The 23,882-nt window shown below is 37.5% G+C and overlaps 1 long non-coding RNA gene across 1 annotated transcript in view; it reads left to right on the top strand.

The window, feature by feature from the left end:
- The first annotated feature begins 2,845 nt into the window (after nucleotides 1-2,845).
- Nucleotides 2,846-23,882, top strand: part of LOC117283083 — a 54,612-nt gene continuing 33,575 nt past the window's right edge. The window contains exon 1 of the long non-coding RNA XR_004514099.1: nucleotides 2,846-4,537. This is a non-coding gene — a long non-coding RNA (uncharacterized LOC117283083). The remainder of the gene's footprint in view (nucleotides 4,538-23,882) is intronic.

Genomic DNA, 23,882 nt, shown 5'->3' with positions numbered 1-23,882 from the left:
ATGCACTTACTCTTACGTCTTTTCATATGCCTGATTTATCCTGTAGAGGAGAGCGTTCGTTCATAGAGCTGATATTGAAAACAATTCAGAGTCAGTGTGACTTCTTTATTTTGTCGGATACAAATTCATTGAATTTTTATAATGTTTATATACCGCTATAGCATTACGATATAAAAATAAATTATTGTTTTTAAAACTTCTGGGTCCAGTTTTTTCATTTGTTTGTGCTTCATAGAACTGATCATTTTAGGCCAGATATCTATATTGGTACGTACTGTAAGCTTGCAGTGCAACCCCTCGGTGATTTTCAATTTGGTAGCCATACTTTAAAGCATTGTGTGTCCTTATGGAACATGCTGGCAAGATTTCGTATCCTATAAAATATATCGCATTTGCTGTACTATGCATATCTAGAGTTGTGGAGTTATGCAGTATATACAGTGTGTTAAAAATGAGCATTACAGGCTTTAGGGTGTATAATGCTCACTTAAATGAGCGGAAAATATTCCAGTCAACTGTCCAGAAAACGATGCTTGCTGGGATATGGGCGATGTTCATATGATTTCTACAGCAGATGCTCTGTGTAGTTCCCATGCATTTCAATGTAACTGTAGCTCTTCGCCGCACAGAGGTGCTCATTCTGTTGCAAATTCCCATATTCAATCGAAACTACTGACAGGTACCCTCTATCCATTGCTGTAATGCCGATAAGTCATTGAGCCACCCTGAATACACCAAAGTTCTTTATATGTCGCCACAGCCAGAAGTTCTGAGGATTAAGGTCAGGAGATCATGCAGGCCAATTGACTGGGTCTCCGCATTGTCCACTGTTCACCGAAAGTCTTGTTCAGTTGCTATCTGACAGTGTGGAGAAAATGAGTTGGTGTCCCGTCAAGCATGAACTACGTGTGTTGTCGTTGATGAAGAAGCTCATGTTCCAAGAATACTGGTAATTCAACCCCCCTCCCCCCCCAAACCGTGATACACTGCACCGCTTAGTCCATTAGGTAAGACAACTGGTCCTAAGTTCTGATCATCAGTGATACTCTGACACTGATCCGCCCATATCTCAGTTAAAATTGATTTCTGAACGTATGTTCACGGAACTTTTTGCTAATGTAGGTGAGCCTATATCTCGGTTTCCAACGCCTGTATGTGTACGTGTAATTATCCCTTTTATTTATATTGTCACGTATGAGGGGTGAGTTCTGAATTAGATTTATTGGCACTTCTTTACAATTACAATCAATTATGATAGCTCACAATCAATTACTGTCTAAAGGCCCGTCCACATTACTCGTGCTCGTGCGTCAAAAGCTTACTGCTGCCGGAAAATCATGATTTGGAGCTGATGAAGTGGATGCCCAAACTGGTTTGCATACAAAGCCTTCGCATTTCTTCACAACAGATATCAGCTCCAGATCCTGATTTTCTGGCAGCAGTAAGCTTCTGACGCACGAGCACGTGTAATGTGGATGGGCCCTTAGACTCCCTGCATTCCCTACTGGATTACGAGTATCTTCTCTTACGACTGAGGCTGACTTAATTCTGGTTTACGAATCGGTCACTTATTAATTTTCCGTTGTCCGCTGGTTAACATTTCACAACTGACACATTCAAATATTGAACTGCCTTCGGAATTTTCTTACGACTAAATCACTGAATCCCCTTATGAATGCAGATTGACTGAACTCTCCTGAACCGAACTAACTTCCAGGCGACCCGAATATAGATCACCGCCTCGAACAGTTCCTGTTATTCTTTTTTTTTATCGTTGCCATGAAACGTGCTTAGTGAATTGCTGTCCAGCAATGAATTATTCCGTGCTATTCGTTGCAGCGGGAGCCGTTGGCTAGCAATGGACTTCCGCTCTGGCTCCAATATCCGGTTTTCAAGCGTCATGTCACAATATTGGGAGTGAACGGAAAAACTTATGGAGGTATAGCACCACTCATTCTGAAGATAACTCTCCCCACTTAATCCTCTGGTTATTTGTGATTCTGCAGATCTTACAATGCCCAAACCAAACGACATTTTTTTAGAAATTATAAATCAGAACGTTTTAAAATGATAAATAAGGAGGTTTCTCGCACAGGTTTATTTAAAATGCGTTAGTATCAGGAAAAGAGACTTATAGTCATGGTCATTAACGGTTATAGTACGGCAATCTTCTTCGAACTTTTCTCTTTCATGTGTGGCTTATTGCCTGCTTCATTAGAAGTAACTTCTATCCTACATGAAGACAGAGAAAAATTTCACATCATATTGCCAACGGAGGAACATAGACTGAGGTTGTTTGAGAACAGCGTGTTGAGAAGAATATTGGGACCGAAGAGGGATGAAGTGACGGGAAGTTGGAGAAAACTGTATAATGAGGAGCTTCATAACTTGTACTCTTCTCCAAGTATAATTAGAATGATCAAGTCGAGGAGGATGAGATGGCCATGGCATATAGCACGAATGGGGGAGAAGAGGAATGCATATAGGATATTAGTGGAAAAGCCGGAAGGAAAGAGACCACTGGGAAGACCAAGGCGAAGGTGGGTGGACAATATTAAAATGGATCTTGGAGAGATAGGATGAGATGGTATGGATTGGATTGATCTGGCTCAGGATATGGACCAGTGAAGGGCTCTTGTGAACACAGTAATGAACCTTTGTGTTCCATAAAATGCTTGGAAATTCTTGAGTAGCTGCAAAATTTGCGGCTCCTCAAGAAGGGCTCAGCTCTATGAGTGAGTAAGTAAGTAAGTAATTGCCAACTTGCAGTTTGCGTTTTATGGCGAGGGCACACCAAGGTAACTTTCAACCGCAACGCAACCGAAATTTCCGAGAATTGTTTTCAGCCTGAGTTGAACACATTTTAATAAATGGAGCAACGCAAATTGAGGAAACGGCAACGCAGTTTCTTCAATTTGCGCTGCCCTATTCAGTAACATGTGTTCAACTCAGGCTGATAACAATTCTCGGAAATTTCGGTTACCAGTTTCCTTGGTGTGCCCTCGCCCTTAATTCATGATCAGATTAAGGGAAATGAGTTGCGTATTTTAAAATTATGTACACATACATACATACATACATACATATATCGGCGTTTCAGAGTATTCATAAGTGTGCAACTGGCACTAAATATAAAACTTGTCAAACAACAGTCACAAGACTATCACAGATAAAATTGCAGACAGCAGTTCAACCATAGTTAAAATCTAAAATGAATACCTCAATTAAATAGATACAATTTTACACATACAATTATACCAACAAGATAATTAGCAATACATAATAATTCTCCTTCCATTAAGTACGATACAAAAATGTGTTAGCTACGAGTTAGCCCCGGCAAGAGCCTTCAGAATGTTTCTTATAAAGACCGCATTACTACTCGTACAGCAGAAGTTACCAGTGCTTAGAGGAGTATGTGTTCAGTGTTAGCTTCACCTCAGAAAGGATAAGGTCATAATAGTGTCGAACAGCGCATTAAGACCGTGGTAGTGAGTGTTATAGTACCGTTGCGACTGAATACGAACATACAAGGTCCGTATATAATCCAACAAGTGTACTTTTGTATGGCTCATATGCGAAGGTCAGGTCTGTTTCACAGTGTAAAGAAAAATCCATTAAAATGTTATGGGAGGTCGGGGGATAACTCCGAGAAAAACATGCGTTCATGAGCTTAAGAAAGTGAAGTCTACTTTATCACTTGTTGACAAGAAACTTATTGTCATTTGTTGTGTACTTAGGTCTACTGAAGAAGTGGGCGGAATATGGGAGGGTCATTTGCCCCATTTACCCCTCATTACTTTTATGTATGAGGTAGTTGTTTGAAGGACAACCGAGTCAAATTTATTGCGTGTATTAATTTGTGCCGTCCCAAAGTTAGGATATCAAGTAAGATGGTCTAACGGAAAATCCCAGGATTTGCACTAAAAAGTTTCGGGGTTGGAATCTCGATCAGGACACAGGCTATCCTGACAGAGGGTTTTCGTGGTATTTCTCAGTCCTTCCGAGAAAATGCCGGAATACTACGTGTACCTTGCAGTGACTTTCCAATTCATCAGTCATCGTAACATTTGATGGTACATAGTCTAGCTACTGACAGCGTCGAGGGTAATGACGATAATGACTCACATGAAAGGAAACGTTAGAGTTATGGGTTCGAATCCAACCCAGGGATAAATGTGTACGTTTTTGTGTGCGTGCGTGTGTTTTTCTTTCTTGTGATGGGCCACCCTACCCTCCAAGGACATGTACCAAATACCGATAAACAAGATTCAAAACCCCCGAAGAGGGAAGGTATTGGGCTGCATTGGTCTGTTTTGGCACACAAAAAGAAGTTTGAAGGATAAAATGCGTACAGAAAAATCCTAAGGCGTATAAGAAGATTTGACGGATAAGGCTTGGAGATATTTTTATTGTTTACCGGTACTTCTGAAGAACTTTGTGCCAGTCTCAACCTGTTTAAATAATATGGCGACTGTGTACGTGTGTATGCGTGTATGCATGTCCAGTGACGTTTTCTTCACCTTGTATGATCTAGGTAAGTTTTATTGCTCTTATGAAGCAATTTTAAACTCTTATTAGGATTAACTGGTAAGAGCCAGTAGCTGGAAAGTAATGGAAGAATTGAACTTTTCTGTATTTATGTAATATTAAGTTAATTGTTTGCCCATTTCTATATGAAATTATACATCTTATTAAAACCTGCCATACTTCCAAGTAATTTCCTTTCACAGTGTTGGAAAACCTCTTGAAAATGGTTAAATTTGTCAAAAGATGTAAACGAATGTAATATTTTAAACAATTACCAATTGGTTAGGCTGGATGCAATTTAAATTTGTTGTAACAGATCAATTTTTGTGCAGAATTTCAACCAGTGTTGGTTTCCAGTACCTGACATTTTCCATTTTCAAAAGGTTTGTAGTTTTTAAATCACAAGAAAATATTTCATAAAAGAACGTACAACCACTTTAAACCTGAAGCTTATAATTGTACATATGTCATACAAATCTATCACATATTGTGGTCTTCTTCATTCTGAGACCATCTAGTCTGAAGGAATGTAATACTTCCATCTTCAAGGTACTGAAGATGGAGGAAACTTCTGAAACACTAGTATACACCTTCCAGACTACATAATGTCATAATCTAGAAGACCACAATATGAAATCTTTATTGGTATGGAAACCTCAAATCTCATATCGGTAACTTATTTCAAATGTTGTCAGGGGTGGCAGACAAATAGGCTGTGATGCTGCCATAGGCTAGGCTATGTTCTGAATCATACATTTACACACAGAGGTAAAGATATTTCCTGGCACTATGTAAGAGGTCATTTTATATTCTAAATTCTCCTTTGTGCACCTCATCCATTTTATACCACAGTAGCTGACTGAACAGTCTGGCCTAGAAGTAATGCTCTAGACTTGTAATTGTAGGTGTCAGGTTTGAAATTCAGCTGTGGCACCACTTTCATTGCTTATGTCCTTCGTGGTTTTCCTTAGCCCATCTATGCAAACTCCAGAGTAATACAACAACCAGACTACAACTTCCTTCTTCCCCATCCTTTCCAATTCATCATCCGGCATCCTGTCATTTGATGTTACATAACCAGAAAGGAAAGTAGATGAATAATTTACAATATGTTCTAGACCCATGATGTCCTGCTATGTCAGGAATAGGTAGTTTCTTAATAATTCAAACTGTCCACTGTGCGCATATGTTGTGTTATCAGTTGTATCTGATGCAGGGTGAAAACCAAATCTAGAGTACTTATTGTGAAGGCGTACACAAAATTAAGTTGTCAAAATGTAAAATTTGGCATATTTTATGGAAAGTAGAGTTATTAAATATGTCAGTCAAATAGCAACTGTAATGAAATGGTCAACAGGGTTACAGATTTTTACACTGGTCATATGCCATCATCAGATATTCTCGAGTGAGATGTGTAAGAGGAAGTTTTACTTGCTGATACTAGTTATGGATGAGGGAGGTCATGTTCTCAGTTAATAAAGTAAAGGAATAAAATATGTGAAATTTTCTTCTAAACAACATAGATAAATTATACAAGAAATGTTAAAAAAATACACTAAGTCAGCCTGCAGTCAATTAAAAGGACTCCAAGTTTCTACTGCCTTAATTACCATCACTTCTTAAAAACAATTATGAATATAAAAATATCAGCAATAACATACCACCATTTGGCGATTTTTTTGGCATTTCTTACGTAATTTATGTTGCTGAGAAAAATGTTTTATACATTTTATTCCTTTACTTTACTGAGAAGATAGCCACCCTTGTACGTAACGACAGGGTGATTATTTTTTAAATGAGAACCCAATGTTAGTAATGGTCATGACGTTATGTATTAGAGGGCTAGGCCCATTTTGACGAAACTCATATGCACAGTGTGGCGACTTTTTAAATGAAAACTTCATGCAGAGTAAGGTGTTTACAATACATCTTGTTACATAATGTTTTGAAAATGTACAAAAGTCAGTTGCATACATAACCAGGAATGGTTAAGTATGTTCATACATATTTGTTAGCAGCATCAAGAGTGGAATGTCAGCAGTGATGTTGGATATGTTGGCTTTAAATTAATTCAGATTGCTTGAGTAACTGTGGTATCCATTGTCTTTAATGTAGCACCATGGAAAAAATGTAGCAGGTGTGGAGGCCATAGACTTTTTAAAATTATTCGACCTCTGAAGAGCAGGTATCGCTTATGCCTACTCACCTATGGTGTGTGATATGTTGTGCTCTCGTGTTGCCAGAATGACTCTAGCCCTGTAATACATGATGCTATTAACATTCCTAACACTGGATTTTCTTTTAAAAACTTTTCATACCTCATCCCTTAGAGGTCTGATGATGGTGCATAACTAACTAAGAATCATGTAGCCTTCTTAACCATTTCAATAAAGTTGTTTTCTGACATATTTAACAACTATATTTGCCTCTTGAACACAAGGGAATCCACCAGTTGAAATCTATGTTATGAAGTTGATAGTGCGAGAAATAATTTTTAATTAAGGGTCAAAATAAACAGAAAGATTTTGTGTGCAATGAATTCAAAGACTGAACAATTTGGCATTTTTTTCTCTGACCACAGCATACTGTCCTTGAAGCTACAGTTTCTCTTCTCGATTACAGTATGTCAACACACATTTGTCTCTTCCAAGTGTTCAGTAAACCTATAGGATGTACCATCTAATTCATTTGAAATGGACACAATTAAGACTCAGAATCAGTTTTCTATAATCACAACATCAAGCATTGCTGTATATATATTTTCTTTCTTTCATGATTTGCCATTTAAAATCATACATGTAACATTTTTATTTTCCATAATATTTTTGTGTCAGGCACACAATTTGATTGTATTCAGAAGTAACTTTGTTATTCACAACCGAATTAGCCAAATAATAATATCGTATATATATGTGTAAGAATCCAGCTTGTCGAATTTCTGAATGTACCAATATCAAGCTGTCAACAGGGCATCACATAATCTAAAACATCAACAAGCTACAGTTCAGTTGAATAAAATAATCACGAATCATCTCATAAAATATATAGGAAAGAATTTCAAAATGACTGTTTCTATGATATTTCAACGAACTGGGTGTATTATTCAGTTCGCTTTTTATGGATAATCTAATTAGTGTAATATTTTGTCCAGCTTGCACAATAATATTAGGGCTCTGATGTAAAGAAAACTTATTCTAAAAGTGGAATCTGTCAGTGCATATCATATACAACTTAATAAATGAGCTCCTGCTCTTCATTTTACAGTGCTCTGCCCTACACATCAGGAAGCATAGCACAGAACATGAATAAAATATGGGAGCAGGATAATGCTGAAAACTTCAGGAATATATGATTCTGATTTAAGTCTGAATACCTGATAAAATTATAAAGCTCTGTTGGAAATTAAATATTAATGTTTTTAACATTTTCAGTTGCCCTGACGGATACAGTTGAGGAAAACTAAGTGCATGTTGTTGACTCGTTACTAGAATACAGGACAAAATCGTAATAATGTTGTGCGTAGAGCTCTTACTATGCAAACGACCGTGAGATGGGCAGATATACCAGGGCCGTTTCTGGGCAACGGCTCGGTAAACAAGTTCCCACAGCAAATAATCGATGAGCAACAATATAGGTACTGTTTGGAAATGGGGGTTTCTACTCAGTCCATACTGAAGAGTTATAAGGAAGACAATTAGGGCCACCAAGTCAGTTGTGTACGGTAGTCTGAAGAGAGGACTTGAGTGCGTGAGGCTGATGAATCTCCACCGTTAGAAGCCGTTGCCATGGAATGGTTGTTTAAGACACAGCAGGCTGGAAAATGCTTAGCAGGTGCTGTGGTGATTTGTGAATTGTGGAGATTAGCGGTGGTTCTGTAATTACTTGTACTTACAAGTTGTGGGCATAAGTGGTCAGTAAATATGATTACCAATCCATACGCCATCAATAGTTGCTCATACATGTGGCAACTGGTGTCAGAAGTGTTTGGACTGGAGGCCGCAATAAGAAGCTATATTGCCAAAATGGAAACGGAATGAATGCTAGCATGCCTGCTTACTGAAACAGGAAACAAAGAAGCCTAGGCGGATGCCAATCTAAAGGAAATATAAGACGCATAAACCAACCAAGCCAAAACAGACATCAATCTAAGAGAAATGAGAGCCGGCCAAGAACTCCTGACAGAAAAATCCTGGCCAAGATGAAAACCTACCAAAAAAGGATGGAAGTCCATCACGAATGGATGTTGGCCAAGCTGGACTCCCAGCTTGAGATAATGGAGCCCTGTCTAGAAAAGACGGAGGCCACGGGAGAAATAGAGTCAGAATTGAAGCATCAATAAGTCCCTAAGGAAGAGGCCTCAGTAGAAACTATGGAAGCAATGGAGGACCGATATGGAGGCCGGCACCATGGCAATGGTGGTTCCTGGAAGAAGTTGGCCATCACCCGCAGAGGGATGACCGCTGTGCAGGAGTGGCACGGTGTAAGGGGTGCGGTCATACAAGACCGACAGTCGAACTGAGACGAAGGAGAAATTGGACCAGGGACAATGTAGCAAGAGTAACCTTGAAAGGATGGACGTTCAGGAAGAGGTGTTGGGGGCAACCAGAAGGCGCCAATGGAATGAGGGGCCGAGACTCAAAAAAGCAGCTACATCTTGGAAGCGAGAGAATATCTGGCAGAGTCTTCAGGAAGGCTCTCATGCTCGAGATCGTGAAGCAGAATACCGAACCTTCATTCATGATTCAGAAAATGAATGTCACGACATTGTAGAGGGGTTGCCCCCCCTCCAAAACGAAAACAGAGACTGCATACGGAGTAAGAGCCAAAGATGTAGGAGTACTGGCCATCCTAGGTAATTCGCTTACACCGACCAAAAAAGGATTTTTATTGTTTGCATCCTGTTGTGTGTCATGATATGGAAAAGTAGGTTGATGGTAGTACAAGTGGACCAACTGGCACCATATGTGGGAACCGCTCTGAATGAGTAGCTGTGGGAGCAGGTGAAAAATAAACACTGTGAAAACTGAGCCACAAGAAGGGAGGTGAGACCAAGCCCCTGAAAAAGAAAAAATGGCGGTAAACCTGTAGCCTATTTGGGAGGAATAGCCTTAAGGATGAAGAAATGTAGCAAGTAGAGCCATTGCTATGCAACGGCTGTGAGATGGGTGGATATAACAAGGCCCTTTCTGGGCAACAGCTCGGTAAACACATTTCCATAGCAACGAATGGACGCACAACAATAGAGGTAATGTTGGAATTGTGGTTTTCTACTTGGTCCATGCCGAGGAGTTATAAGGAGGACAATTGGGGTAACCACATCAGTTCTGTACGGAAGTCTGTGAAGAGTGGACTTGAGTGCACAAAGCTGAAGACACAACAGGCTAATAAGGCTAAGTAGGTGCTACAGCGAATAGTGGTGGTGTATTCTTCCAAAATGTAAATTGACATGGTGTTATATCCCAGAAAATAAAAGTCATGAAGGTTACAAAACCTTTCACCCATACAAATTCAGAACCAAAAAATAATGCTTCTCTTCCAAGTCAAATTTAGAGCGATAAAGTGGTTGCATAGTTGAATATATTGTAATTGAGTTTTCACCACCTGGAGTAAGTCAGATTATTGTACAGTTTTCAGCAGTTAGAACAGGAACGTTCTTGACACGTCAAAATACAAATTATATTGGCATATTTACACACATGCATGCACGCATGTATGATGTGGTTAGTTTTATTGGAACAGTTTCATAGAGAAAAATATGCCTGTTGCTTAATGTACCTTACTATTACAAGACTGAAATAAGCTATGGTGTAAAAGGTACAGTTCCTGTTTATAGGAATGATGTTCCTTGTATGAAGGTAATTAATTTGATATTAATTATTTGCAACAGAATAGGTCACTGGCTTGAAACAATCGATCAAGAAACTCTGTTTTCCTCAGTATCAACAAATTATATTTTGTCATTTATTTCCAACTACAGTATGGGACCCAATATTCAGAACCTCAAAATCTGGAAGGATTAGAAATCCAGAAGGTGTTTCCTCATTTAAATGCATGAAAATGTTAACTTTACAAGACATATGTAATAAAAACTGTTCTGCTGACAAAAATGACAATTCTTTCTCTTGTTGTTCAATTTCAGGTTCTTCATAGGTAAAAAAAATGTTAATGTATGTTTTAGTTATCTAATTTACATGTGTAATAGCCTCCTATACAATGAGTAGTGGGGGTGATTTCCCTGGGCATAAAGCAGCCAGGGTATGAAGCTGACCACTCACCTCCATTAGTACCAAGATCAAGAATAGTGAAACTATATATCCAGCCCTCCACATGCTCCGTGGTCAGTACATCATTAATTAACCATGGGGACAAATTTAATTTTATACTTTTTTTTTTTTCATTTTTTTGGCTAAGGAACCAAAAATCCCCAAATCTCGAAAGCTTTCAGTCCCAATTTTTCAAGATAATGGATCCCATACTGTACATAAATATATATTAACCCTTCAAATACTGCAAAATGGATTACTTGCTTGAAAATATTAGCTATTTCTGTTTCGATAATTATTCAGCTTTGGATATAACTTCAGCTGGCAGCACATACATAATTTTAAACTTGTTTGAAGAACTTTTGTTTCATCATTGTCAGAATCTTGAATTGAAATAAACTGTGATATATAGAAAACGTAATTCATAAAAATAATGTTGATTGTTGGTTATTTCCACTTCCAAAATGGAACTATACTTTGAAATTAGCAGGTATCTTAACAATATTGCTAAGTTTTAAAACAGAAGATATGTGGAAAGTGGGGCATCTTTGACAGCCATTTTAAGGATCATTTGCTTATTTATTTTTACATCAGTTTAACAATATTTTACTCTTGGTTTCATTTTTAATACTAACAGGATCCAAACCATATTTAAAAACTCAGTTACTAATAACTGAGTTGTATAAGATTCACAGATAAACAATTCTGATAATGAAAATCTCGGCCCCTTCCTCACGAAAACTTGCATTTCAATTAAGCTTTGTAAAAGAAATAGATAAATCCTCTTGCCTGGGGGTTTAACCCATATAAGAGCCCTACATTCTTCCTCAAATCACTAGACCAAATATAGCTTTGACCACTTCTGAAACTGATTAAGTACGATAAACTGCAAAGTCATTATGGAGAAAGAAAAATCATTTGTATGAACACAAAATGTACATTTTTTATGAAAGATGGTTCCATAATTGAACTGCTGAAGCTGGACTGCATAGTTCGCTTACTGCTGAATAGATGGCACACTAAGCAATAGCCCTATACTATGTCTTTTTGGCTGCAGCTGAAGATGATCATTCTTTTCACAGTTAGCCCTGCATCAGTAGGTATTTGTGGTGATTTTACACAGCACTCTTATGCATTTATTCCAGTTTTGAAAGTGAATTTAGGGACTTTTGCAATGAAAAAATATTTTTAAATAGTGGCCTGCCAAGCTCCAGATCCAGATAATGCACCATGTAAAAGGGGATGGCCAAATTCATAATGTAAAAAAAAGAGTTTAGAAACCTAGTAGTTTGCATTCTTTTTATAGTACTATTTTATTGTACATTTTCCAAATTAATAGTTCTTAGTAAGATAATTGTGATTCTTTTGGAACTGCAAATTTCCAAAGAATTCTTAAATGAGAAAGAACTTTTTTAATAAGAGATCAAGACTAAATAGTTAATTTTGGAAATAATTTTTTACAGTGGGGTGGGATCGTTTCTTGGAGGTGTGCAACACTACAGCCTGCTGGCATTTATTTTTCATAAAACAAAATAGAACAAGAAGTTCTGGGAAGAACTAATCATAAACTTTCTTTGCTATGACAAGGGCCACATAGAAAACAACGCATCCAACAATTATTCTATTGTAAGATTTGAGGCTTTCACGGCAGTGACTATGAAGAAAGCAGTCTTCTGGGATTTGGCACCATGTATATGTGGTGTTAACCGACGTTTCGGAGGAACGTATCGCCTCCATCTTCAGGGTAGAAGAAAAAATATAAGAAATCTGCAAGCGAAGAGACTGTGAGAACCGGTAAAAGCAGACTGTGTTGGAAATATACACAGCTATGTGAGAGCAGAGAAGGAAGGGGGGAAGGGCAAGTATACAAGTGAAAACAGTAGTGTGGGAGGGGGGTGGAAGGGAGCTGGGACAAGCGTGGTTTTTGTGTAGGGGAGAGAAAGGCAAGGTTAAAGGCTGGGCACTAACCCGTAAGCTGAGGGGGGGGGGTTGTTATGTTGGTTGGTCATGGCCTGTGTGGCCTTCTGGATCTGGCATCATATCCTGGTGGGGGTAGAAGAAAAAATATAAGAAATCTGCAAGCGAAGAGACCGTGAGAACCGGTAATTTACCCTGAAGATTGAGGCGATACGTTCCTCCGAAACGTCGGTTAACACCACATATACACGGTGCCAAATCCCAGAAGTCTGCTTTCTTCAATCCCAATTCAGTTCGCTGTGTTGTAATACTGTTGTTTCAGTTATTCATTATATAATGATAGTTAATATCACAATTTTGGTACAAGCTTTAAAAAAAAAGTGTGGCGTGTTTCTAAACGATGCAGGAATGTGAATATGCATTACCTATTAATCGTTATGGCACCAATAGCTCGTATGTTCTTTAGATGATGGATGATTGAAAATGAACAGAACTGGCTATGATGATTTGGGGAAAACGGCTATAGCAGTGTTATTATAACCATATATAAGTAACATATTATTAGATCATGATGTAGACTTATAATTTATTCATAGACGTCTTCTATTCCTGTTCTACCATCTATTCTGATTTTTTTTTTTTGTAAATTAGTGTGAAATAATCTGCCTTGAAACTCCCTTTCCAAATTCAAGCCAGTCCTGAATATACATGTAATCAACTTGTAAACATCAGTTGAAATGATGTTCTCAGCTGTAGATAATTTCTGCATTTATATGTCAGTATAAAATTGTACTTAACATGATTATGAAATCGAAGCTGCTTGTGATAATTAATGCAGAATAGTTTAGTATCCATATAAACTTTAAACAATGAGATGTTGCAACCATCATTAGAGTAATCTATGTACCAAATGAAGATCATTGCATTGAATAACATCACATCATGCTCTGTGATATAAGGTTTGACTTTCACATGACAGGAAAGTGACATCTCCTTTTCTGCAAATTTAATTTCTGGATTTACATACCTACAACCGCTCCTATCTTAATATTTCAATTTATCTGGTATACTAAGTTACTACAATGTCATGTAAATTGGTGTAGTCATTTTATTAATATTTGGTTAATTATGTGGTGTATCTGTAGTGTTCTGCAAAGAGAGAATCACTGGCTGCTTTTAACATTCCATGTGAAGTCAACAGTAGGAAATAAAAGAGTCATTTTAACTGACAATACATGATGATTAAATTGTATATTATGCTATATGAGTACTGTAAATTAAAATGGTATGTGACTTAGTTTTTATACAATGATATGTAAATATGCTTGCTGTATCATTGCCAACTTAAAATATGCTTTTTATTACTTTTAAAAAACTAAAAACTATATATAAAAAAGAAGAGATCATTAAGTTGTAAATTATTACACAATAAAATTACACAGATTTTATGGAAGATATGAAGAAAATATTCTGTACTCAGGTCTGAAAATAAAAGTCACTGTTATATATATCTAGGACAATTCCTTTCATTTTATATAAATGTCCAAGGCTTGCCCAGATGTCTGATGTCCCCAGCAGAAAGCTGTAGTAGTAGTTACATTAAGGACTTCAAGGTTCCAGTGAGATAGGTGTCTGTGCTTTATTTTGCAGTATGGTCTCTACATTTGCCAAAAATAATTTCTGTTGTCAATGTATTCAGTTAAATCTTGATTTAATGTATATAAAAGTGGATCAGTGGAGGGGTTAGCTGTTGAAACTGCAGCCAGAAGTGGGAACTGATAATTCTGAAGTTTCTGCCAATTCGTTGCATTTATGACCATTTCGAATAATGTGCATCTGTATATTACTGTGACTTTCTGCTGCCAGTTGAAGGAAAGAGAAGTTTGGTATTTTTGACATTCTTTTTTATAAGTGAGCTTTGCCAAAATCATTCTCTACATATCAGAGCAGCATACCATTATTCTCTCAAGATTAATATCTTAGTATAAATTAAATCTTCTTCCAAAACTTTTCCCCTCCATCTGTGAGCCGATTGTTTAGAAATATGGGAGCCTCAACATCTCACAAACCTGTGGGCCTCCATGGCCTATTTACAAGGATAGCTTTATCTTCGCTTTAAGAATTTACTGTTGAAATTTCAACAGGATTTATACTCATAATTTTTATAGACCACCTACAGATTTCTGTCCTGTTAAGATTTGAGACTTTCAAGGCATTCAGCATGAAGATTTCAGTTTTCCGGGACAAGACACCATACTTGCGTATCAGCATTACAGAAGGACCTGCTGCCTCTGTCTTCACATTATGAAACACGATCTCAGCTTGGACAATTTTACATTGTATAGGGACAGTAGGCCATGTTAGGTGGGTCCCTGTCACCATGGCATGGCGTGTCCTCAGGTTGCAGATGGAGGAGACGCCCTCCAGTTTTGGAGGGAAGCTGTGAATATATTGAATAAGCAGTCACGGACAGCCGACAAGGGGTGACCCTCCAGCTTGGGGGTTGAGCGTGGGGCTATCAACTCCTCACCATAAAAAATCAGTATGTTATGAAAATGAACACAAAGCCTTGGACCTGGACTGATTCCTTGGATAAATGACCTAAGCTAATGAAAATGGATATGAGATTTGACATTTGGAATGTATGAACTTTGTATAGGGAAGGTTTGCTCAGGGCAGTGGCAGAAGAAATCTTAAAAGATAAGTTAGATTTAGCAGGAGTACAGGAGGTCAGATGGGATGGAGGTGGCACCAGCAGGAGACTATACAATTTTCTATGGAAAGGGGAATGAAAATCATGAATTAGGTACAGGTTTTTTCGTACATAAGAGAATCGTATCAGCAGTTAAGAGGGTAGAATTCATTGGTGATAGGATATCGTATATAACACTAAAAGGTCACTGGTGTGATATCATTGTTATGAATGTTCAACCCCAACAGAAGATAAAATTGATGACATAAAGGATAGATTCTATCAAGAACTAGAACATGTATTTGATAAATACCCGAAGTACCCTATGAAAATTTTGTTAGGAGATTTCAATGCCAAAGTAGGGAGGGAAGACATTTTCAAACCAACAATTGGGAATGAGAGTTTGCATGAAATTAGTAATGATAATGGAGTTAGAGTAGTAAACTTTGCCACATCAAAAAATCTTACTGTCAAAAGTTCCATGTTCCCACATCATAACATCCATAAATTTACTTGGACATCTCCTGATGGGAAGATACACAATCAAATAGACCATATTTTGATAGACAGGAGATGGCACTCAAGTATACTTGATGTCCGATCATTCAGGGCAGCAGATTGTGATACTGACCACTACCTGGTGGTGGCAAAGGTTAGGGAAAGACTGGCAGTGAGCAAACAAACAACACACAGAGTTCATATGGAGAGGTTGAATTTCAAGAAATTAAATGAGGTAGAGGGTAAAGAGCAGTATCGTGTTGAAATCTGAAATAGGTTTGTGGCTTTGGAAAACTTGGACACTGAGGTGGATGTTAATAAAACTTGGGAAACTATTAGAGAGAATATACTTGTAGAAATGTCTGCCATAGAGAGTCTAGATTATTATGAACCGAAGAAGCATAAGCCATGGTTCGATGAAGAATGCTCCAAATTATTAGATCAAAGAAAGCAGGTCAAATTGAAGTGGTTACAGGATCCAAGTGAGATAAATGGGGATAATCTAAACAATATAAGATGTGAAACCAGCAGGCATTTCAGGAACAAAAATGATGAGCTTGCAAAGAACAGTAAGAACAAGAACATTAGAGGCCTGTATAGAGGAATAAATGACTTTAAAAGGGGTTACCAGCCTAGCAGTAACTTAGTGAAGGATGAGAATGGTGATCTGCTTGCAGATTCCCACAACATTTTGAATAGGTGGAGGAACTACTTCTCTCAGTTATTGAATGTATATTGGGTCAGTGATGTTAGGCAGACAGAAATCCATAGAGCTGAGCCGTTAATACCTCATCCTAGCTGTTTTGAGGTTCAAAGTGCTATTGCAAAATTGAAACTGCATAAATCGCCAGGTGGTGATCAAATTCCAACAGAGTTTGTTCAAGCAGGAGGCGAAATATTACGTTCTAAGATCCACAATCTAATTACTTCTATTTGGCATAAGGAAAAATTGCCTGATCAGTGGAAGGAGTCTATTATTGTACCAGTTCACAAAAAGGAAGACAAAACTGACAGCAGTGATATCCCTCGATAATTACTACAATCAACTTCATACAAAATTTCATCCAATATTCTTTTCTCAAGGTTAAGTCCATATATAGATGAAATTATTGGGGATCATCAGTGTGGGTTTCGACATAACAGATCAACTACAGATCAGATACTGGAGAAAAGATGGGAGTACGATGAGACAGTACATCAGCTATTCATAGACTTCAAGAAAGCCATGATTCAGTTAGGAGGGAAGTATTGTACAATATTCTGATAGAGTTTGGGATACCCATGAAACTAGTTAGGTTGATTAAAATGTGTTTAAACGAAACGTATAGTAAAGTCCGTGTAGGTAAACATTTGTCTGATAAATTTCCTATCCAGAATGGACTAAAACAAGGAGATGCTTTATCTCCACTCCTGTTCAACTTTGCCTTAGAATATGCAATTAAGAAGGTCCAGGGAAACCAGGTGGGACTGAAACTAAATGGGTCACATCAACTGTTGGTCTATGCCAATGATGTGAATCTACTTGGTGATAATGTAGATACCATAAAGAAAAACACACAAACTTTAACTGACGCAAGTAAAGAGGTTGGTCTAGAAGTAAACACAAGAAAACTAAGTATATGTTACTGTCTCGTCACCAAAATGCAGGGCAAAATCATTACATAAAGATAGGAAACGGATGTTTTGAAAATGTGGCACAGTTCAGATATTTGGGAACAACGATAAGTAATCGAAACCTGATTCAGGAGGAAATTAAGAGGCGACTGAACTCGGGCAATGCTTGCTATCATTCAGTCCAGAACCTTTTGTCTTCTCATCTGTTGTCCAAAACATAAAAAATTAGAATATATAAAATTATAATTTTGCCTGTGGTTCTGTATGGGTGTGAAACTTGGTCTCTGACATTAAGGGAGGAACATAGACTGAGGGTGTTTGAGAACAGGGNGAAGACCAAGGCGTAGGTGGGTGGACAATATTAGAATGGATCTTAGAGAGATAGAATGGGATGGTATGGATTGGACAGATCTGGCTCAGGATAGGGACCAGTGGAGGGCTCTTGTGAACACGGTGATGAACCTTCTGGTTCCATAAAATGCTGGGAAATTCTTGAGTAGCTGCAGAATTGGCGCCTCCTCAAGAAGGGCTCAACTCCATGAGTAAGTAAGTACAGGGACAGTAGGACTGATCCATTGCTTCTACCCTGAAGATTTAAGGCTGCAGGTTTCCTTAAAATGGTACCTGTCTAATGACCTACATGTGTCATATCCCAGAAAAAATTTTAGTACAAAAAGTGGTGATGGGAACTGCATGTTTTAATCAATAGCTGCGTTATTGTATAACAAAGATGATTATCACACACAACACACACAAAATTTTCTCTAAATTTTAAATTTAAAATTTAGAGAAAATTTTAAAGGATTTTAAAATCATAACTAAAGATTTTATAGTGCTACTACAGGAAAATCAAAATTTGACGTGTGCAATATAATCTACATACCAGACACATATCAACGAGGTAGATGTTGATAATACGAAGAAAATAAAAATGTGTTTTTAAATGTTAAATTTTAGACTGGGTTCAGTGTAGCAGCAATGTTAAGAGTATACACCTGATGATGGCCGATAGAGGCCGAAACATGTAGCGTGGAAGAGAACAAGACCAAAGACATATAATATATATTGTTTGCACTTGGGACGGAGTTTGTATCATTTATCGTGTAGAGTGCAACAGGATGCTTAAGTATAATATTACATACTTGTCTCTTAAATAAAACACAGTAGGTTGTAATATCTTCAGTCACATCTCTCCTTACTAAAAATAGTCACCTCCCTCCATATTTATTTGCTGTTATGTATGTAAAATGAATATTTCGGAGACTTAAAAACAAAAGCAGTTATTCCAACCCAAATTTTGGAAATGTCAAGTGTTAGGTATAATCTCATTATATGTTTCATCTGCCCAGTCAGCAATCCAAATGTTAGCAAATTGTAAACACAAATATAAACAAAATCTTGTAAGGTTACATAAGTGTTCCCTCTGTCCCAATTATACAGTATCCTGTGCCCAGTCAGCAGTCCAAATGTTGGCAAATTGTAAACACAAATATAAACACAATCTTGTAAGGTTACATAAGTGTTCCCTCTGTGACCAGTCAAGTGAAGGAGTGCATTTTAACATGCTTCAGTGTTGAAGGCTATTTGTTTTAAAATGCAATTCAAACTAATAATCTTTAAAAAATCGCGTTTAAAATGTTCTTCATAGCCACCATTGTGAAAACCTCAAATCCAGCATCTATGTAAGTCAGACTTTTAACTACAGGGATAAATTGCACAATCAGCATTTAATATTTAAAACTTAAGTGCTTAAGTTACAAATTTGGCACATAAAGCAGTGCATTCTTATGGTCACCAATTCCTGTTAATTTGTAAGCTACTGGATTTTAATCAAAATTTGAAACATTTCATTGAATTTATCTAAACTTTCTAATGTTGCCACAATATATGACACTGAATCATCTTTCCAGTTCTGAGACCATGTGTTTAAAATACTACAGCTCATAAGTTTGCATTTTGTCGCACTATACTACAAGTTGGAAGGTCGTGGGTTCAAGTCCCAATGAGGTCATTGGATTCTTTTCAATTGACATAATCCTTCCAGCCACACTATGGCCCTGGGGTTGACTCAGCCTCTAACAGAAATGAGTACTAGGAATTAATTAAATACTTTTCCTGGGGAGTGAAGTGCAGCTGGTGTGTAAGGCTGACAACCTTACCGCCATCTTTGAGCAGATTGCCTAGATAAGGTGGGACCCTCAACGTCTCACAACCCTATGGGCCTTCCGGCCTGGTACAGGGATAGCTTTACTTTCCTTTTTTACTATACTGATTTACTTCTTTAATTAACACTTAACATCTAAATTATAAACACAAAATACATAAGTGAATCAATTAAATACATAAACACAAATAATTCCTTAAGTTATGTATGATTTGAGTATGATCATAATCCAGAACTTCATATTAAACCTAAGTGAATGCTTCTGGTGTTGCCCCAGCGCAAGGTACTGCACTCCTGTGTGTTCACTGTGTAAAGTTTGTGAACATCATATTGCAAGCCAAGGAAATGAAACCATAAATGCAAATAACTTGTATATTTTTTAACTTATTAGTGTAAATAACTTATCCCACCTTTAAATAAATGTAAATAACGTTTAACATTATAAGACATGAAGAGGAGATCCTTGTTTTATACCATTAACCATCTATAAAAAATTGTTCCTGTTCTTAAATAAAATACCTCAACTAAATCCCTTTTAGAAGATTTTTTAAAACCACTTGTATTTCATCACAGCATATTTTAAGTACTATTAAACATCCATATAGAACATTAAACCTTGCCTCTTTTAACACTAAACTTACTGTCATTACCATGATTCACTTATGCTCTCAAAGTCTCCAATATTTGGAAATTCTTTTCCATTTAAATCACTCTGTATAGGCCTAAAAAGCAAAATGTAACTCTAAATTTACCTTACTTATTGACTGCAAGAAATCCTTAGTCCATTATGAAAATTAACTGCCATTCATCACTTAATTAATCATAATGATTATATCTTGTTTGTGTTTCTCCATTACTATCCAAGACATTCAATACACTTCAACCCTCCTATCATTGCAAAGAGGCAGCATGCTGGTTTCAGAACCTGTACTCATTGAGAAGGCTAAAGGGTTTTACAATGAAATATTCTGGTCCCTGAAGAAAAGTATTTACATTCCCTTCTCTGACCCTTAAATTATATACCAATATTCTACCAAATTACTGGTACCCACTTACCACTGGGTTATAACCCAGAAGATAACATGATTCTTGCCAGCCATAAAATCTCATATCTTCTTTTATATAACAATTTTTAGTCATTCACTGACAATTTGGAGTTCACGAATCTAATCATATCATCATAATTTCTAGTATTACATCCACTAAAACTTGTTTTAGATATTACAAAACAGAATCCTATGACAAAAATTATTATATAGAATGTTCCACAACATATTGGCTGAACATCAGGAGTGTGTTCTATAGTTCATTTGGAGCAAAAAATGTGTAGCGAACAACAGGTCAATTTGACACTGCTGTCAAGTTAAGTGCTAGCTTAGTGTAGCACTGAGAAAATAAACATCTTTTGAACTCACCTTTACATGCTTACAACTGTAAAGTTTTCAAGGTATTTAAAACATATGTTCAAAATGCCCATTATTAGACTGCATGCATGCTGCCAATCATTGTACCACTGAATGTTGCTACAGTTCATTTCTGACATCAATGCTGGCTTCATCTATGGCGTCTCCTAACTGATGCCTTGCTTCTGGTTTACCATCATGATATATTCTCGACTTTATATAACACTGTAGAAAGAAATCTAACTAGTTTATGTCTTGAGACCAAGCAAGCCACACCACTGGTCAACCTTCCTTCATAATCCTTGTTAAAAAAATCTGTTACTGCTCTGCCAAACTGCTTGCTCCATCATGTTGTAGCCACATTTTCTTCACGTTGCAAGAAGGACATCCTCTAAATGCAGCGGTAATTCTTATTCCAGAAAATTCCTGTAATATGGAGCAGTTAAACATCCCTCTGTAACATGTGGTCCAATGAGGATTCTGCCTAATACTCCACACTACACATTAACTGAAAATCAGTGTTTGCAATGACATTGTACCTCATATGCATTTTTGTGTGCCCAAAAGTGCAAATTCATTGTGTTGGTAATATCATCGCATGGAAATTGGGCCTCTCATGTAAACAGAATCTCATGCACAATATGCACCTGTGATTGCAGCCATTCACAAAATCGTATGTGGTTGGCGTGTTCTGCCAGTAACAGGTGCTGTACTCTTCTGAGGTAATACTGATAGAAACCAGCATGGTGCAAAATTTTCCATACCTGTATCTGTGGTATACCAGTTATCCTGGAAATTCTGCATGTTCTTGTTCTTTTGCCTCACTACACTGCTGGCAGCCCTTCTCCATGCATTGATTCGTGAGAATGAAATCCCTTAAAGTTCTGTGTATACTAGAGATTTTACAATGTGTTGAAACATTTCAAAGAAGAACCAGGCTTGCATATGTTCTCAAATGTTCTGCTATGTGGAATTCTGCAAAGACGATATCAATGCTGATATTGAACCACAGCAGCCTTACCATCTGCACTGCAGAAATGGTATACGAAATGCATGTCGGCGTATTCTTTATTTATAAATATGTTAGGCCTTTTGACTATAACTGCACTGCAACATAACACAGCAACACTAACCTAGACAATGTACAAGCAGGAACTCGGTCAAGTTATAGGAGTACCAGCTCACTCCACTAGTGCTTAACTCAATAATGGGGTCAAATCAACCGAATTTCTTGGACATTTTATCTTCAAATGAGCTGTAAAACAAGAACCTGAAGTTTAGCCAGTATGTCATGAATCATGGAATGATCTCTCAGCTATAACCATTATAAACAAAAGCTTCACAAACTAGAAATGGGTGGAATGTAAGCATGGCAGAACTTACTGAGCAGTTGCGAATGTCACTAAAGAACTACGAACATATAGATTACATGTCAAATTTCATTTTTACAATATAGCAGTCCCTCAAGAACTGTGGAGTTCAAGTATCCACAGTTTTCTCTTCTTATACAATTTTTCCTTGTGCAGTACTTGTCTTTATATGCCCACAGCTTTTAATTTGCATACATATGTAAAAAAACTGTGGCTTTTGCAACAAGTGTGCACATTTGCTGGGAACAGAGCTGCAATAACATCTGAAATCAGTTTTCTGTATTCCAGATCATCACTATGGTGCATCTATTTATGACCATATGTCTTGCGGGATTTAGTTTTAGAACATGTCATTGTGAACACTTTATTGAACATGGTGGGGCGGGGGGGCAGAAGTTCCTGAGCAACTTCTTAGTGAGCACACTGTTCCATGTTAGTTTTAATTTATTTCTTCTATATTTATTTTATTCAATAACATTATAAACCAGTACATCAGCCATGACTTTGCCCACTGCAACATTGGGTTTTATGTATGAGTAGTTTTAAACTTGTATACATACAAAAAAACTTTTGTGGCTTTCACATCAAGAGAGCCATGTATTCTCAAGGCTGGACATCCAACAGCTGGCTGTTATGGTGCATCTTTTGGTGAATTTTTACACTCTTATTCATGCCCGCTGTTGTTACACTGTGGCACGTAGACCCATTTCCAAGTAACAGCTGTGTAAACAGGTGACAGTACAACGGCCGTTACTAGGGAACAGCTCTGGGGACACATTCCCCAGCAACAAGAGAACACACAATAATGGAAGAGACGTTTTCTGGGCAGTCCGTGATTGTGATTGAGTTAGTTGAGAGTTGCAAGTGACAAGTGAGAAACTGGTAGCTGTGGCCAGGGCCAGTCTGGAAACCCAGAGAAAGGGGAATGTCTGCTGTTGGAAGCTGCTACCAAGCTAGAGCTAGTCAAGACTGAGAAGACTTTATGTGTGGTGTTACTGGCAGTTAAGTTCTGTAAGTGTTCAATAAATCCAATCACCAATACAAACCCCATCTATAGTCACACTCAATCACGTGACAACTGGTGTCAGAAGTGGGATTGGATTGAAGATTGCACTGTGCAGTTACAGCATCATACCATAAAAATGGAGCATGGAACAAATAATGGAATGCCTGATGGCCAAGATGGAGGCTGCCATGAAAGAAGAAATAAAAACTGAGAAGAAATGTAAGACTCTCTCAAAAAGATTAAAGCCTAGTTGGACTCAAATGAAGAAAAAATGAGGACAGCAAAGAAGAGAAGAAAGAAGAAATGAAGATTGGTCGAGCGGAAATGAAAGCCACAATAAGTGCCATCTTACAAGAGATGAAGTCCTATCCAGAGAAGCGGGAGGCAATTCCAGAAGGAGAGGTCATAGCACAGCATCAGAAAGT

The sequence above is a fragment of the Cryptotermes secundus genome, unplaced genomic scaffold (genome assembly GCF_002891405.2).
Source record: "Cryptotermes secundus unplaced genomic scaffold, Csec_1.0 scaffold49, whole genome shotgun sequence".
Taxonomy (NCBI): domain Eukaryota; kingdom Metazoa; phylum Arthropoda; class Insecta; order Blattodea; family Kalotermitidae; genus Cryptotermes; species Cryptotermes secundus.
This window is presented reverse-complemented; position numbering and strand designations above follow the sequence as displayed.